Here is a 15,199-nt window from a genome sequence, read left to right as displayed (position 1 = left end):
GGTTCCAGTGGTGCTGGGCCTCACCTGCTGGTAAGGGGGCTGTGTGGGTATGGAGGCTGAGCTGGTTCCTGAGCCCTACGTGGAGGTCAGGCAGCCTGCAGGCTGTTCCTGTGCTTGCTGGGCGCTCTGGAATGATGATTCCTTCTGCAGAAGGAAGGGCTCAGCTGGAGCTGCTGTGCTTGACCCCTGTGAGCCTTGCAGGAGGAGCTGGAGTCCTGTTCCCTGGAATCCAGTAGCACAATTACTGATACACACTTTACTGTAAGTAACTCTGCTTCCCTGCCTGTGACTTCTGAAAGGCATCTGGGCCGACGGCCAATTTGGCTTCTTAAGGAAAAGATGTTTAAATAATTTCCTCCTGTTTTGCATTGGTGAGCTGATAACACTCATTTTCCCCAGTCCTGCTGTTTACTCGAGGTGTCACGGCGCTGCTTGGCAGTCTGGCTGAGGGCTGCAGCCCTGCCTTGGGCTGATGAGGAAGGGGCTGGTGTGTAGCACTAGGTGTGCTGCAGCCCTGCCTTGGACAGTGAGGTGACTCAGGCTTGAGAGTGTGGGCTGGGCTGTGTGTGTGCTGCAGGTGGCTGATGTGTGGCACAGTGGCCTCTGCTCTGCAGCCTCAGATCTGTGGGGAGGGAGTGGTGCTGCTGTGGGCAGCGTTATCCCTGTGTGGGGCTGCTGCAGGCAGGTTGGGGGCCGTGGGGTGCGGTGCTGGCCTGGCTGTGCTCTGCAGGAGTTATCGGAAGCGTTTCCTCAAGGCACTTGGGCTGCCTGCCTTCCTTCCTCTTAGGGCAGCAAAATAAAATTCCCTTCATAGCAGGTAGAATTGAGGAAATAGTTGGGAGCTAATTCCCATGCCGTTTGTTTTCCCAGCCAGCTGCGCTCTCTGGCCGGTGATGTGCAGCAGTGACCGGGACTCTGGGGGGAGCAGATGGGCTCTGTGGCTGCTGGCCAGGCTCACACCTCCCATCACAGTGCCTGCTCCCTTCCTGTCTGCCCAGTTCCAGGTATCGAGGCGGTGTGGGGCAAGCTCTCTGTGACCCCACTGGTCTCACTGCCCCAGGGGCCGTGCTGCGTCCCCATCGGGTCACCAAAGGCTGGAGCAGGAGGGAGGGGGTGAGCCTGGAGCCTTGCACACACCGGTCCTGGTGGAGCAGCCTAATCCCCCCGTAATGCACACAATCCCCTCCGAGATGAAAGGCGTGAGCCCAGAGCAGAGCTCATTCATGTGACAAGCATGAGGAGAGGATCTGGGTTCCTGCCCGCTGCAGGTTGGCTCCGCGCACGCGGGAGTTTGTTCAGGTTTTTCGGTGGCTTTGAGTTCTGCTGAGTCTGCAGCTCTGGCTGAGCAGTCAGGGCTGCTGCTCTGCAAACAACCTCCTCTGTTCCCAGCCGCCTGGTGAAGGCACTGGCACGAGTTGTGCTGATGCCGTGCTGGGAAGAGGAGGCGGTGGAGCTGCTGGCCTGAGGGCAGCCGCCCAGAAAAACTGAGTCTGCTTGGGAGTCAGCAGAGAAGCGAGCTGCCCTGCATGCAGCCGAGGCTGCAGCCTGCCCAGGGGGACGGCTGTGCAGCACCAGGCTGTGCCATGCACATCCAGCTGCTCCCTGCCCTCCTACAATCATCTCAGTGCACCTGAGGTCTGTTCAGACTGCAGCACAGAGCAGTTGGGTGCCGACAAGCTGCGTCTCCACGGCTCTGAACCGCGCAGGGAAAAGCACCATCCATTAATGTATGAGCAGAGCAGCAGAACAGCGGACAGATAATCAATTGTTACAAGGTGCTCATCAATTATTTTCACTGCACATTATATTCTGTTAACGAGAGCCCTTTGCCGGTGCCACAGAAACATGAAGGAGCCGCTGAGTGATGCTCAGCCGTTGCGCGGCAGAGAGGCGGCTGCAGAGCGCAGCGCACCCCGGCGGTGCGGTCCTGCGGGACCGGATGGGCTGCGTTCACTGCAAACACGGCCAAGGACGCACCGCGCTGCACTTTGCCCAGGCCTTTTCCCCCAGAGGACTCGAGACCTTTGCTCTGCTTTCTGCAAACCGTGGTGGCCTCGTGTTGCTCGGGTGCACCTGGCAGCTCCGCAGCGTGCAGCTGTGACTCCATCTCTGTGGCCAGGCGTGCTGCTGCCCGGCACGGGGCTGGGGCAGTGCCACCACGTGCGGGGCTCCGGGCCAGCACAGCACTGGCTGAGCCCTGCTGTGGACACCTGACTCGTCTGAGCTCCGTGCCGTGGCTGTGCGCAGTGGGGAGTGGCTGAATTCATCCTTGAGATGGGCTTGGATGTGTCCTGAGTCTGCCCGCAGCCACTGCTGTGTTGCCCGCATGGTTCCTGGGGCTGTGCTCAGATCGTGTCCATCCTGCACACAGTGCACAGCTGGGAGCTGGTGAGGTGATGGAACAGCTGCCCAGAGGGGCTGTGATGCCCCGTCCATCCCTGGAGGTGTTCAAGGCCAGGTTGGATGGGGCCCCAGGCAGCCTGGGCTGTTATTAAGTAGAGGTTGGTGGCCCTGCGTGTGGCAGGGGGTTGGAGCTTCATGATCCTCGAAGTCCCTTCCAACCCGGGCCATTCCGTGATTCTGTTAGCTGCTGGTGGGTGCCCAGGAACCCCCTGCACTGCATGGCCGGGGGGACAATATCACCCCCTGAGCATCAGCAGAGGCTGCAGGGAAAGCATTTCCCCTCCTACGGCCTCAGCGCATCTCTGCTCATCCCAGGGGGGCCGTCGGCATCAGAAAAGAGTCTTCCTTTGCTGTGACGGTTCTCTCCTTGGTATGGATTTAACGATTACCATTAATCACGAGGAGACGCTGCTCTGGTGGCTGCAGAGGCTCTCGTCGGGGTGCACAGCCTCGGAGTGGGCTGGGGGGGGGCCGAGCAGCGGGATCGGGAGCGGAGCCGGAGCGGGGTGCGGGGTGCGGGATGGGCACGGTGCGGGATGCGGGATGCGGAGTGCGGGGCTCCCCCTGGCGGCGGCGGGTTTGGACAGTGCGGGAGAGGGGGAGGCTGGGCTGCGTACCCGCGGGGAGAGTCAGCGCTTCCTATGCAAAATTTAGAAGGGGAACGACAGAAAATGAAACGTGTGTGAAATGTAATTGGCGGCTGCATGTTGTACATAAGAATGAGCCTGATGTGGGGGATTTGATCTTTGCAATTAAAGATCCGTGTCTCGGTTTCATCTCCCCCTGCCATCACTCCGCCGCAGCCCCCCCTGGCAGTGCCCTCGTGCCCCTCCTCCCCTTGCCCTGCACGGGCATTGCCATTGTCACATGCATCTGCAGAGCTCAGCATTCCCCACAGCCTAATTGAATTGAATTTGGGGGTAATTGCTGCTTAATCACATTGTCACAACCTGCAGAGGTTGAATCTGCTTGGGGCAAGGAGCTGAGTCACAGCTCGGTGGGATTGCCCCCATTCCTGCCCCCACTGTACACACCTGAGTCGTGCAGCAGCAGCAGTGGGGATGTGGGGGTGCATGGGGGCTGTATCTGGGGGGGGGGGGAAGGGGCTGAACAGCACCAGCATCAGCTCCAGGGCTGTGCAGTGCAGGCACGGTGACCCTGAGGGCAGCTGTCACAGCCCACTCCTGCACACCCACATCGGAAGCTCAGTTTATCGCCTGAATCAACGGCCCCAGAGCCTCCTCCCTGCAGTCAGATGGAGATTAACAATCAGGGGAAGTGGCTGAGCAAGGTCCTGCCAGGATGCAATCTGATGGGGAAGAAGTTAAGGGAAGATATCAGTGTAATATTTCAATTTACTCTCCAGATAAGAGACCTCATTTGGGGATCCTTTTTTTTTTTTTTTTTTTTTTTTTTTTTTTTAAGCTTCATTTTAATTAACTAAAAAAAAAACCAAAAAAGCCCTGTTTTCCTAAGCTCTGCAGGTGTGTCCCCATGATGCAGCTCCCTGTAGATGTGGGTCCTGCCCCACTGCCCCACATCCTTCACCCCCAGCCCAGGGATGCCCCAAACCTGCAGCCACCATAGCAAAGCCAACCGAGCTGTTTCACCCAACAAATGTGTGAAAATGGAATCAGTTCTGCAGTCTGATGACTCAGTAACCAAGAGTGGAGTCCCACACTGCGCTGTGTCAGATCTCTGATGGTTTCATAGCTTTTATCTTCGTGGAGGGAGCAAATTTACCCAGCTTGCAGCTGAGATTGCAGCAAAACGGGCTGAGCATCGCCCTCTGCTCTGTGACATCCCAGCAGAACGTCCCCAGCACGGCACTGGGAGAGGGACTGCAACTCAGAGCCCATGGGCACCACATGGCCCAGTGCCTAAGGAGCCTCCTCTGCAGATGAGTCACTGTGTGCAGAAGTGAGGGGATTGGGTTCATCTGTGCACAGCTGTCACTGCCTGGCACAGGAACTGCGTGTTTGCAATTTCTCATAGAAAAGGAAGAAGGAAAGCAAAGAGTTGGTTCTGCTGAGGCTGCCCTGCTGCAGGGCTCAGGGAGCCACGGTGCAGATGGCAGAGACTGATGTGAATGTGATGAAGGCAAACCCATGGTGTCACCCAGAGCAACTCCTGAACTCACAGAATCACAGAATGGCCCGGGTTGGAAGGGACCTCAAGGATCACGGAGCTCCAACCCCCTGCCACACCTGAGGTGGGGAGAGGTAACACATGCTGCTTCCATGAGCTGCTCCCACTGCAAAGCACACAGAAGGAAAGCAGTGCCTGCACTGGCCCATAGCACAGCTCCGGGTTCACAGTGTGTGGGGAAATTCCCAGCAGCAGCTCCTCTGCAGCACTGACGACAGCAATAGGAGCACATGGGGCACAGCCCCACACTGCAGCGCTGAACAAGAGGCACTCACAGCTGTCCCTGCATGAGACTTTGTGTTGTAAAAGTGAGACCTTATGGGCCTAAGTGTGTAATGAGCAGCACATGACTCAGAACCAACCCATTATAACCACACCTGTGCTAACAGCAGCTCCCGAGATTATCTGGGGATCTCAGGCACCTCAAACAAAAGGCAGAGAAAGCCACTGTTTGTAATGCCTGCATCTCACGCAGGCAGACACTGAAATCATTATGCTTCATTATGGGATATCATCTCAGAATACCAGCTCGCTAATTATTTCGTTTTCTACCCGCATTGTGCGGGGCATCGGCTGTGGCACCGCAAGGTGCGGCACCAAACGATCCGATCCTCTTGGGCTGTGCACGAAGGGGACACGCGGCCCCATCAGTGCTTGGCAGCACCCGCACGGCTCTGACACCGGGCCGGTTGCGGGACGGCAGCAGCACAGCGCAGCGGGCGGCACCAGAGGGCAGTGCGGGGCCGGAGCGGCTGCGGGAGGCGGGGATGGCGCGGGGTCCCGGAGCGGCACCGCCGGGCTGAGCGCGATCCTGACCCGACCCCTCTTTTGGGCATCGATCAGCGCCGATTCCCCCTCATCTCCCCCCTCCAGCCGTCTCTTCTCCAAGCGAGCGGCCCCGGGGCTCTCAGCCTTTCCCCCTTCTGCCCTCTCCTTTGCGTTACTCCCAGCCGCAGAGCATCAGCACACGGGGAAGAGCTTTGTAATTGAGGTAAAACGCTGCCTGCTGGAGCACACCGCTTCTAACAGACCTCTTGCTAATTTGTTGTTGTTATTACGGGTAACGGATGGTTTTTCTTGAGCCATAGAATTTAACAGAGGAAACAACAACAACAACAACAAAAAAAGGAGTAAAAATAAGGACCGCTGCTCTCAGCTTGTCTCCGTGGAATTAGAACAAGGAGGATCAGCACACGGGGCAGCTGGGTAAAGAAGTGCTGCTTGCAGGGACCTGAGAGAGATGAGAGAGAAGGAATGAAAGCGGGATGAGGGCAGGGAACCCCGGCAGGATGGAGGCAGAGGGCTGGGAGGCACCTCACTGAGCTGACCTCACCTGGGAGCTGGGAATCCCAAAGGACCCCCGGCTCTGTTCTGCAGACCCCAGCAGTCAGAGCCAGGAATCCCCCTTTGCCAGCACTGCATACGCTGGAGGTTGCAGAGTGTTACCTGCAAATTAATGCACAGTCGGCCAGGGGGCATGGATTATTATGGTGAAATTATGCAACTAAGTGGGTTGTTAACAAGTGGATTCAGAATTCACAAATGAGAGGGGAGGATGATGGGGTAGAGAGTGGCGGGCTCACGTGAATTTATATCGTCTGACGAGGAATCAGTGATGTTGGGAATGAGATGGGGGGGAGGATTGAAGGGAATTCGTTCTCAAAAAGAGCTGCCAAGGGCACAGATCGCACTGCACTCAGCCCATCGCTGCAGGGCAGCCTCCCTTCCTCCATTCCTGCTCCAAGGAGCGTCGCTCCCAAACCGGTTCCAAACAAGGGGACGTGCACAGAACCCAATTAAACACAATCCAGCTTTGATTGCAGTCCCGGTGCCGTGTCAGCTCAGCCAAGGGTGCTTACAGCCATTAATCACCTGGGCTCAATTTGTGCTGCTGGACTCATTTGGCTCCTGTGCAGGGCTACGATGCTTCCACCGTGTGCTTAACTTTACAAATAATTTATCAAACACAACACCCAATTAAATTGCCCTTTGGTACCTTTTAGACATTATATTGATCTTCTTTTTGCTACCTTCACCTCTAGCTGTGGTCCTCAGGTTTGCTTAATATCATCAACATTGCTGCATCTCCTTGCATCCTGCTGCTCAGCCCGTGCTGTGCTGTGCCTTGCTTTGCTGCACACCGCCTGTTCTGAGCTGCAAAGTCCATTTCCTGCCCCACCTTGGGATGCAATAACAGCAGGGAAGCACAGCCTCATGCATGGAGCATGCAGACCCCGAGCACAGCGTGGAGCCTGCCCAAAATGGGGTTATGGGGGCACTCAGGCTGTGGTTGAACCTCCCCTCCATCACCTGCAGCCCTGATAGCAGCATTGCAGGAACCACAGGGATGCCCAATGGGGAGCTGCAGTTTGGCACAGGAGGGGACAGCTGGGGACAAGCAGCTCCTGCCCAGCCAGCAGCCCTGAGCGCTATCAGGGCTTGTGCAGGGGAGTGCATGGCATCTAAATTAATCGCTTTATTTATTTGCTTAATTAAATTGGAGCGGTGCCACCAGAGAGTGGAATGAAAGTCGTAATAAAGGATAAATGTGTGGAGCTGGGCAGTGCTTCTGGGGCAGATGGGAGGTTGGGAAGGCTCTCCCTGCTCCCCCTCCACCCCTCACTCAGCCCCAGGGAGTGCAGGGATTCACACAGGGAGCAGCATCCTGACAGCACCCACCCACTGCCCACACTTTTCTTAAGGCTGCTGAGGGGAATGAAAAGCAATCCACGTGCAAATCCATCGTTTCCACGTTTATATCTCCTAGTTTGCAATGCGGCACGGCATCAGCCTCTCAGCAGCTCCCCAAATCCCCCTGCCCTGCAGCGGGCTCAGTGCTGGGGTGGCTGTGATGTGACCATATCACAGTGCTGGTTTGGGCCCCGCTCTGCATGCACAGCACATCCCCATCGTGCAGTGCCAGCAGCACCGTAGTGCCATCCCTGCTCGCAGAGTGCTGAGTTCCTGCCTCCTCATTTAGAATGTCACAGCTTGCATTTTGCTCTTTTATGCTTTGTACTTTCAATGAACTTCGCCTTCCAGGGCCCCATTAGCTGGTTTAGGACTTTCTAACAATCATCAGGGAGTTGTTCATTGCTAATTGTGCAGTCAGTAACACGCCTGCCAGGCTCCCTAGCGCTCCCTCCCTCTGCTGCTCATTATGGTGCATTTTGAGGACCCAGAGCAGAGCTGGCACCCATGGGCAGGGTGGGTGCTCCATGGGAGCTGTGCATGGGATCAGGCCAGGCCCTGCGCTGCTCTGACCCTCAGCATTGTCCCATGTTGACCCCAGAGCTTCACTGCCATCAGGGCAGGGAGAGAACAACAATTTCCAGAGGTCCCTGCTCCCCTGGGGGCATGAAAAAGGGATATTCCAAAAAGGAAAGCTCTTTTAAGACAAAAAGCACAATGCATAATGACTGCAGGCAGATAACACATTTAATCCTCTCGAGCAAGAAGGAAGATCCCTGTTAATCCCTGTGATCCCTGAGGAGGTGGGAGGCAGGGAGGGTGGGAGCAGCAGCACGGGGTGCGAGCTGGGGGCCATGCAGCCCCTCCTGCCCATCCTTGGGAAGGCTCTGTGCACCCCCACACACTCTGTTTGCAAGGAAAAGCAATGCCCTTTGGCTGCAGGACCCTGCTGTAACCCAGCACCAAATTAAATCAGTTCTAGGAACGGTGTTTGATCCAGGAATGGGTCAGGGGAGACCTTTGGTGCCCGGAGGATTAATATCCAATCTTTGTCCTGTGCACAACACGTAGCAGTTAATAATGCACTCAATTCTGTAGCTTATTCCCAACCCTCTTCACCAGTAATTAGATTGGGAAATGATGAACTGTGGGCCTGGTGGCATCTGCATGCTGGCCAGAGCTAATCAAAAAGGAGAAAATGCACTTCTTTAATTGGCTCAGGCCATCAGAAACATCTTCCTGTCAAACCTGAGTGAGGATTTTGTGCCCAAAGTCCTGGAAGATTGGAAGCAGAGCTGCACCCACATCCCAAACAGTGCTTGGAGCTGCAGGGCATCCCATCATCTCCCCTTGGGAACATGGACAGCCTTCCATGGCAGCGCCCTTTTTGTGTAACCACGTACAACAACCAAACACTTGTCCCAGTATCGATGGCGAGCAGCTCGCGCCGTTCTCACTTGCTGTGACATTGCTCTCAGCACTGCTGTGCTCTGCCACCACTGCATGTCACTGTTCAGACAGCCACCAAGGAACACTTTGGTGAGGTTCAGCACGGCCCTGGGGAGCTGCTCCTGCAGGGGCTGCCCCTGCCCACATCCCTCTGCATAGAGAGACTGGAGGGGATGCATCAGTCAGTGGGGCCGTCGGTCACAGCACTATGCAGGCACTGCTGGGCCACAGCAGGAGCCCTTTTCTCTAGCCCTGAGAGCTACAGCGTGGGATAAACATCACCACTACCACTCAGCATGACCCATTTCAGGTGTGATTCAGTTTTTCAATGCAAGAGAGAGGTGTTTTCCAGGTGCACGAGGCTCTCCCCTTGTTTAACACCTGCCTGGGAGCAAAGAGGAAGGAAACGATTGCAGAACAAAGAGGTTGATTCTCCCACTGTCCCAAAAGCAAGCAGCCTTAAATATTTATAAACATTCTTTCTCAACCCTTGCATTATTAAGCACTGGGTGTGTGGTTCACTCTCCCATGAAAGCACTGGATTTTTCTGAATGGGCTCCATGCTACACGGACTGCTGGCTGTGCTCTGCATGGTCTGTGGGCAGTGAGCAGATGGGCTCGCAGTGCACCAACCCACTGCAAACTGCCCAGGGGCTCCCAGGTACCTGGACCAAAGGCACCGAGTGAGTAGTCCTCACAGTGTGCTTGCCCTGGGGCAGGAGCATCATTAAGGTGAAGGAGAGGCTGCAAATACAGCCAAAGGAGCTTGGCTTGGCTTGGTGCATGAATCGGAGCTGCCCAAGAGGTGCAGGGCTGGCTGTGAGCAGACCAGCAGGCTGCTGTTAAGGCAGTGGGAAGGGCTGAATGCACAGACCTGAGTGCAGAATCACTTGCCATGCATAGCCACACACCAGGGCTTATCCACCTACAAATATGGAATATCCTCTTCTGATTTCTGCTGCCACGAGGAATGGCTCTGCAGCCTGGCTCCCTTGGGTGCTGTAGATAAGAAAACAGCCATCCTACACAGCATGGCCAGGACACTCTGAGCCCCCATGGGCAGCCCCTGCCTGGGAATGCTGCTCAGTGCCCTGGGCTGCACCGTGCCCTGCAGTTATGCACGTGGCTTTTACAGGGAGCTGGGTTTGGATCAGATGTGCTATAAATGCTGAGCACCCAGAGTCAATTTGTTTTAATCTGCTAATACTGCGGAGGCTGAAATGTGTGATTATTTTTGCATATTTTACTTTGAAATGCAAATTCTGACAACAGCTTCAATATCTGCACAATCTCCTGGGGTCAGAGGACAGAGGGCAGCTAATCTCTTGAAATAAATCTATTTCCCAGTAATTCTTTGTGCTTTAAGGCCCCATCTAGCTCTCATTTCCCCACCTCACTGGTCTCAGGAAGTCTCCTGGCTTTCGGTGCATTGCTCTGCTGTCACCCCAAACCAGCACCAACCTGGGGTGAAACACTGATGGTAACAAACAGCCACCCAACAATGATACACATGAAGTTGGGAAGTATGAAGCCACCCCACTGCTGGACAGGAGCAGTGCTGCCACGGCTCTGGAATGAGCTTTGTTAAACTGTAATAAGGTTTGTAACTCTGCTAATGTGCCATATAAAAAAAAGATGAAAATTGACGGCGAGGTGCAACGACCTGCACTTCCATCCCAGCCCTCCTCCCTTCTGTAACACGGAGCAGGAGCTGTGAGCACTGATTGCTCTCCAAGCATCACCAGGGAGCTTTGCAGGGAGCAGGGATGGCCCAGGACTCAGCATCATCGCAGCCCCCAGCAGTGCCCTGAAGATGCTCCATCGCTGGCACTGGGGGGGCTCTCCCACAGCCCCAGCCCCAGGTTTGGCTGCAGGACTTCCCATCACACCAGGAGAGGATTTTCACTCCTTCAAATCAGCTTTGGTGAATTTTCTTCTTCTTTTGAATCAGAGCTTCCCACCAATTAATCGCTGCCCAGCTCCTGCCGCTGCATTTAAGGGCTCAGCTGGAGACAGAGATCAGTGGCAGAAATTAATCTTTGTGTAACGAGGGTTGCACAGCAGTGACCACTGCCTGCATGGAGGGACCGTCCTGCTTCAGCACCCAGAGCTGCTGCTCAGCCCCTACCCTGCATGTCCTCACCCAGAGGGATGCTGCCCAGGGCAGGGCGCGCTCCCAGCTCCCATCAGTAGCACATGGATGCCTGTAATGAGTGCTGGTATCATTTCTAATTTAAATCCAGGGGTAAGCACTTATGGTGAGAGAGTGCTTTTATGACCTTGTCTTTCCATCATCTTTCAAAAAGACAATTTGGCCCCTACAGTATTTTCTGTTTATCGAGATGTGTGCATTTGTTACTTCAGTGCTATCACCTTCCATTCGGTGAGATTTATTTTTTTCCTATTAGCCTCCGAAATTGCTTCCATCCCTCCGGCTGCTGTGGTGGGTGACTGGGTGGTGTGCATTTATGGCCTGATGCTAAGTGCCCCTAAAGCCCATTACAATCTGCAGGGGCAGGGGGAGGGATGCCCAGAGCAGGAACCCCCAGCGCTCCCATTTGGGGCCTTTGTGGTGCCCACGTGCCGGGTTCAGCTCCTCCAGCCAGGATGCAATTAGCCGAGATGCAGCAGCAGACTGCATAAATGAAATATATATAACATCTGCAATTGCCGAGCTATTTTCAGCAGGGAGTGCTCCTATTTCCTGATTCTATTTCCTACTTCTGTCCTTAATTCTGTCACTGCTCCTCAGAGCAGGAGCTGGCAGGAGCTGCCCCTGCTCCACGCTGCCCCTGGGGACCCCCAGAGATGGAGGCCCACGTGGTCCCCTGGGATGTGACACCCCCACGAGATGAGAGCTGCTCTGCTCTGCCATCAGGACTGCAGGTAGAGATCAAAGCTCCATCCCAAGAGGGCTTTTTATTTCTTTTTTTCCCCCCCGTCATCTTTTTTAGAGCACGTTAATTGGTTCTTATTCTGGGAAATACAAAGGAGGACAGAGCCATCCGTGTCGGACCTATTTCCGACTCTCCCAGCAGTGTCAGCACTGAGGCAGGCAAGGAGGAGGAGTGCAGTGGCCCTGCACACAGTGGTGCCATTCCATAGAGCATGGAGACAAGAAGTTTATATAAGGCCCACAGAACCTCTCCATTCTGTTCTGCCACCCTGGACACCCTCCCTATTCTGTCGTAGAATCACAGAATGGCCAGGGATGGAAGGGACCTCAAGGATCATGAAGCTCCAACCCCCTGCCACACGCAGGGCCACCAACCTCCACATTTCATAGCAGCCCAGGCTGCCCAGGGCCCCATCCAACCTGGCCTTGAACACCTCCAGGGATGGACGGGGCATCCACAGCCTCTCTGGGCAGCTGTTCCAGCACCTCACCACTCTCATAGCAAAGAACTTCCCCCTGACATCCAACCTCAATCTTCCCTCCCTCAACTTCAAGTCATTTCCCCTTGTCCTGCTGTTATCTCCCCTTTCCAAGAGTTGATTCCCCTCCTGTTTGCAGGCTCCCTTTAGGTACTGCAGGCTGCAATGAGGTCACCCCACAGCCTTCTTTTCTCCAGGCTGAACAAGCCCAGCTCCCTCAGCCTGTCTTTTTGGGGAGGTGCTGCAGCCCCCTGATCATCTCTGTGGCTCCTCTGGACCCTCTCCAACAGCTCCCTGTCTTTCTTGTACTGGGGGCTCCAGACCTGGACACAGCACTGCAGGTGGGGCCTCACAAGAGCAGAGCAGAGGGGGACGATCACCTCCCTGTCCCTGCTGGCCACCCCTCTGCTGATGGAGCCCAGGATCCCATTTGCTTTCCAAGCTGTAATCACACACTGCTGGCTCATGTTCAGTTTTTCCTCCATCAGGACCCCCATGTCCTTTTCAAGGACTCAAGGACTGCCCCTCCCAGTCTGTATAAATGCCTGGGATTCCTCCAGCCCGCTCACAAAGGAGAAACACAGTTGGCCATCGCATCCCCCAACTTCCTCCACTGGCTTCCACTGCCAGACAGCAACACGGACGTGGGGAGCACAAGGGAACTGCAGAGCTGGCATAATGATATCTTCAAAACGAAATAATTTGGAAGCAGCTTTTCCATTTCCACTTTATTGTTATTTTTAGTCGAGCAGCTGTTCTTCCTTGTTGATATAAAACCCGCTCCTTTCATTGCTAAAGAGAAAAGTTCTTTATCCTCGCGGCCGTGGAATCCAACTTTAGAGGTCACTGCTTGTTTCCAAGTTCAACGTACTCTGGAAGGAATCTATATTCTTCTCATATGGTTCCTGGGCATGAAAGCAATCTCTAAATACTCGGAGGATAAAATGAGGTCAAACCCGCAATTCCGCGAGGCCGCTGCCTAGCAAGGCAGCCCTCCAACCGCCCGCTTTGTTTCTGTCAGAGCAGTTTAGAAAACAGCAGTGGGAAATTATTTCGCAATAAATAGAAGCCTACAAGCACAGATGGCTCTGCAGCCTTGAGTTCTCTTTCAAGATATTCCCCTAAGCAGGAGCTGGGAATTTCAATCGGCCGGGCCAGGCTCGGAGCTGAGCAAAGGGCCGTTTCACATGGAGAACTCTCAAAAGATGACTTCTACAAACATCTCCTGTGGAGCAAATGCTGCCCGCTTACTTCACAGCAGTGCGGGGCTCGTGCTGCACATCCCCTTTGTGTAGGGATGCAGCACAGCCCATCGTGGCTGGGGCCGAGCAGAAGCATTCATCACACCGCGCTCATCTCCAAGGAGGATATTACAGCTCCTTTCCCGCTGCAGCTGGAGCCGGGGGAATTTACAAACACATTAATCCTCCATTCGGGAGGAAATAAAGCACTGTAAACATCCCTCAAAATGCTCTTCAAATTTTCACACCATTCAGCATTTGCCGGAGTCGCAATTAGCTGAGGCAGCGCCGCGCCTCCCCAGATATCCGCCTCTTTCAGTTTGGAGGCTGTCAGACATCACCTCACTGCAGGATGGGTCAGATTCGGGTTTGTGTACCGAAGAATTTAAAGACAGGTTCTTGTTCATCCTCATCCTACAGAACTGCTCTGCTCCTCCATGGCTCAGAGCAGCCGCTGCTCAGCGCTGCAGCTCCGCTTTGTATGCCTGCAAGTGCAAGAAGTCCACAGGAAGTCCTCAGTTATGGATGTGTCTGTATGCACGCTCTATCTCGCATCCTATATTTTCTATTTCATACGTTGGCAACTTTATACAGGAAAATATTGCACGTATAAAGAATCATTACTCCGAGTGTAAAAATGCAGGTTTCCCCGGGTGAAAAACATTATCTGCTTAACTGTGCATAGCAGCACTACAAATCCGTGCAGAACGTGAGGAGATTTGGATGCATTGCCATTTCCAGGGCAGCACTCTGCATGGCAGCAGGTCTGGATCCATCCCCCACCTGCAGTGCACTGCACAGCAGCGTCGCCGGCTGCCAAGGGAGAGTGGCAGCACTCTGTGCACGGAGCAGAAAAATGGCACCCTGCAACTTTAAGGTCTTTGTAATTAATAGACACGGGTGATTGATTGGCCTCAAAACTCGGTGGCAGGAAATCTATCCCCTTGTCAATCACTCCCGAAGAGCTGCCATTTACAGAGGACTAAGACAGATGGCACCAATGAATGGCGCTGCAGTAAAACGAAGCCAGGGACATGTCAATTTTTCACTTTAATCTGCACCAAAACATCGCTGTGTTCATTATGGTGCTCGTATGCATCACCACGTACCATACGCACGGCGGCTGCCTGTGGCAGAGGGCTGTGTGAGAGGTGGGGAACACATTGCAGCAGGGGGTGTGAAGGCAGCGTGCAGCTGCCAAGCCCTGTGCAGTGCAGAGCTGCTGGGGTGCACAGAGCTGCACCAGTGTGCCAGGCCCAGGTTGGGTTTCCCAGTGCCACGTGGATGAGTGGTGTGAGCCTGAGCTGGATTTCCTGCTTGCCATCAACCTGCTGCCGTCCAGCAGCCACCCGGCCTCAAGGATCAAAAGTGAGACTGCACAATGCTGCCTTCTCTTGCAGTTTCCACCCCCACTGAAGTCCTTTTGCCCATCTGTGACGTTTGCTACCACCTGCACGGCGGTTTGGAAGCAGCTGTGCAGCTCTGTGGTGCTGTGCTGAATGACCTCACACCCCTGCACCAGAGCAGGCAGTGCTGCTTCGGGTCCTCAGCACTTCCAGCAAGCAAAGTCCCACTGTGCGACTCCATCCTCACCCAACATCTGTGATATACATGGATGCTTTTTGACTAACAACACTTTATCTCATGGAAGCAAGACGTGCTTTGGACACACAGACAACATAACAGGAGAGGTGTGGATCAGCAGTGTGCTTTGCTGTGTTTCAAAGGTTCACACTGCTGGGCATGGCTGCTTTGTGAAGCAATCTCTTCCTTCTCGTTGAAGACCTTGCTTTCGAAATGAAAGCGAGCTGCTTTAATTTATCTTGATTCAGTGGAACCTCTGCTCTGTTTACACTGACTCAACATTTCCTCATTTAAACCCAAGGCACTTG

General features: G+C 54.5%; 1 protein-coding gene across 1 annotated transcript in view; it reads right to left on the bottom strand.

Annotated features, from left to right (window-relative positions):
• Positions 1–12,116, bottom strand: part of LRIG2 (leucine rich repeats and immunoglobulin like domains 2) — a 57,204-nt gene extending 45,088 nt beyond the window's left edge. The window contains exon 1 of the mRNA XM_048925739.1: positions 12,074–12,116. The gene's annotated coding sequence lies outside the window, so the exon portion shown is untranslated. The remainder of the gene's footprint in view (positions 1–12,073) is intronic.
• Positions 12,117–15,199: the final 3,083 nt, after the last annotated feature.

Source organism: Lagopus muta, chromosome 24 (genome assembly GCF_023343835.1).
Source record: "Lagopus muta isolate bLagMut1 chromosome 24, bLagMut1 primary, whole genome shotgun sequence".
In the NCBI taxonomy this organism is placed as follows: domain Eukaryota; kingdom Metazoa; phylum Chordata; class Aves; order Galliformes; family Phasianidae; genus Lagopus; species Lagopus muta.
The sequence above is the reverse complement of the archived record's forward strand: the minus strand, read 5'-3'. Positions and strand labels throughout refer to the sequence as shown.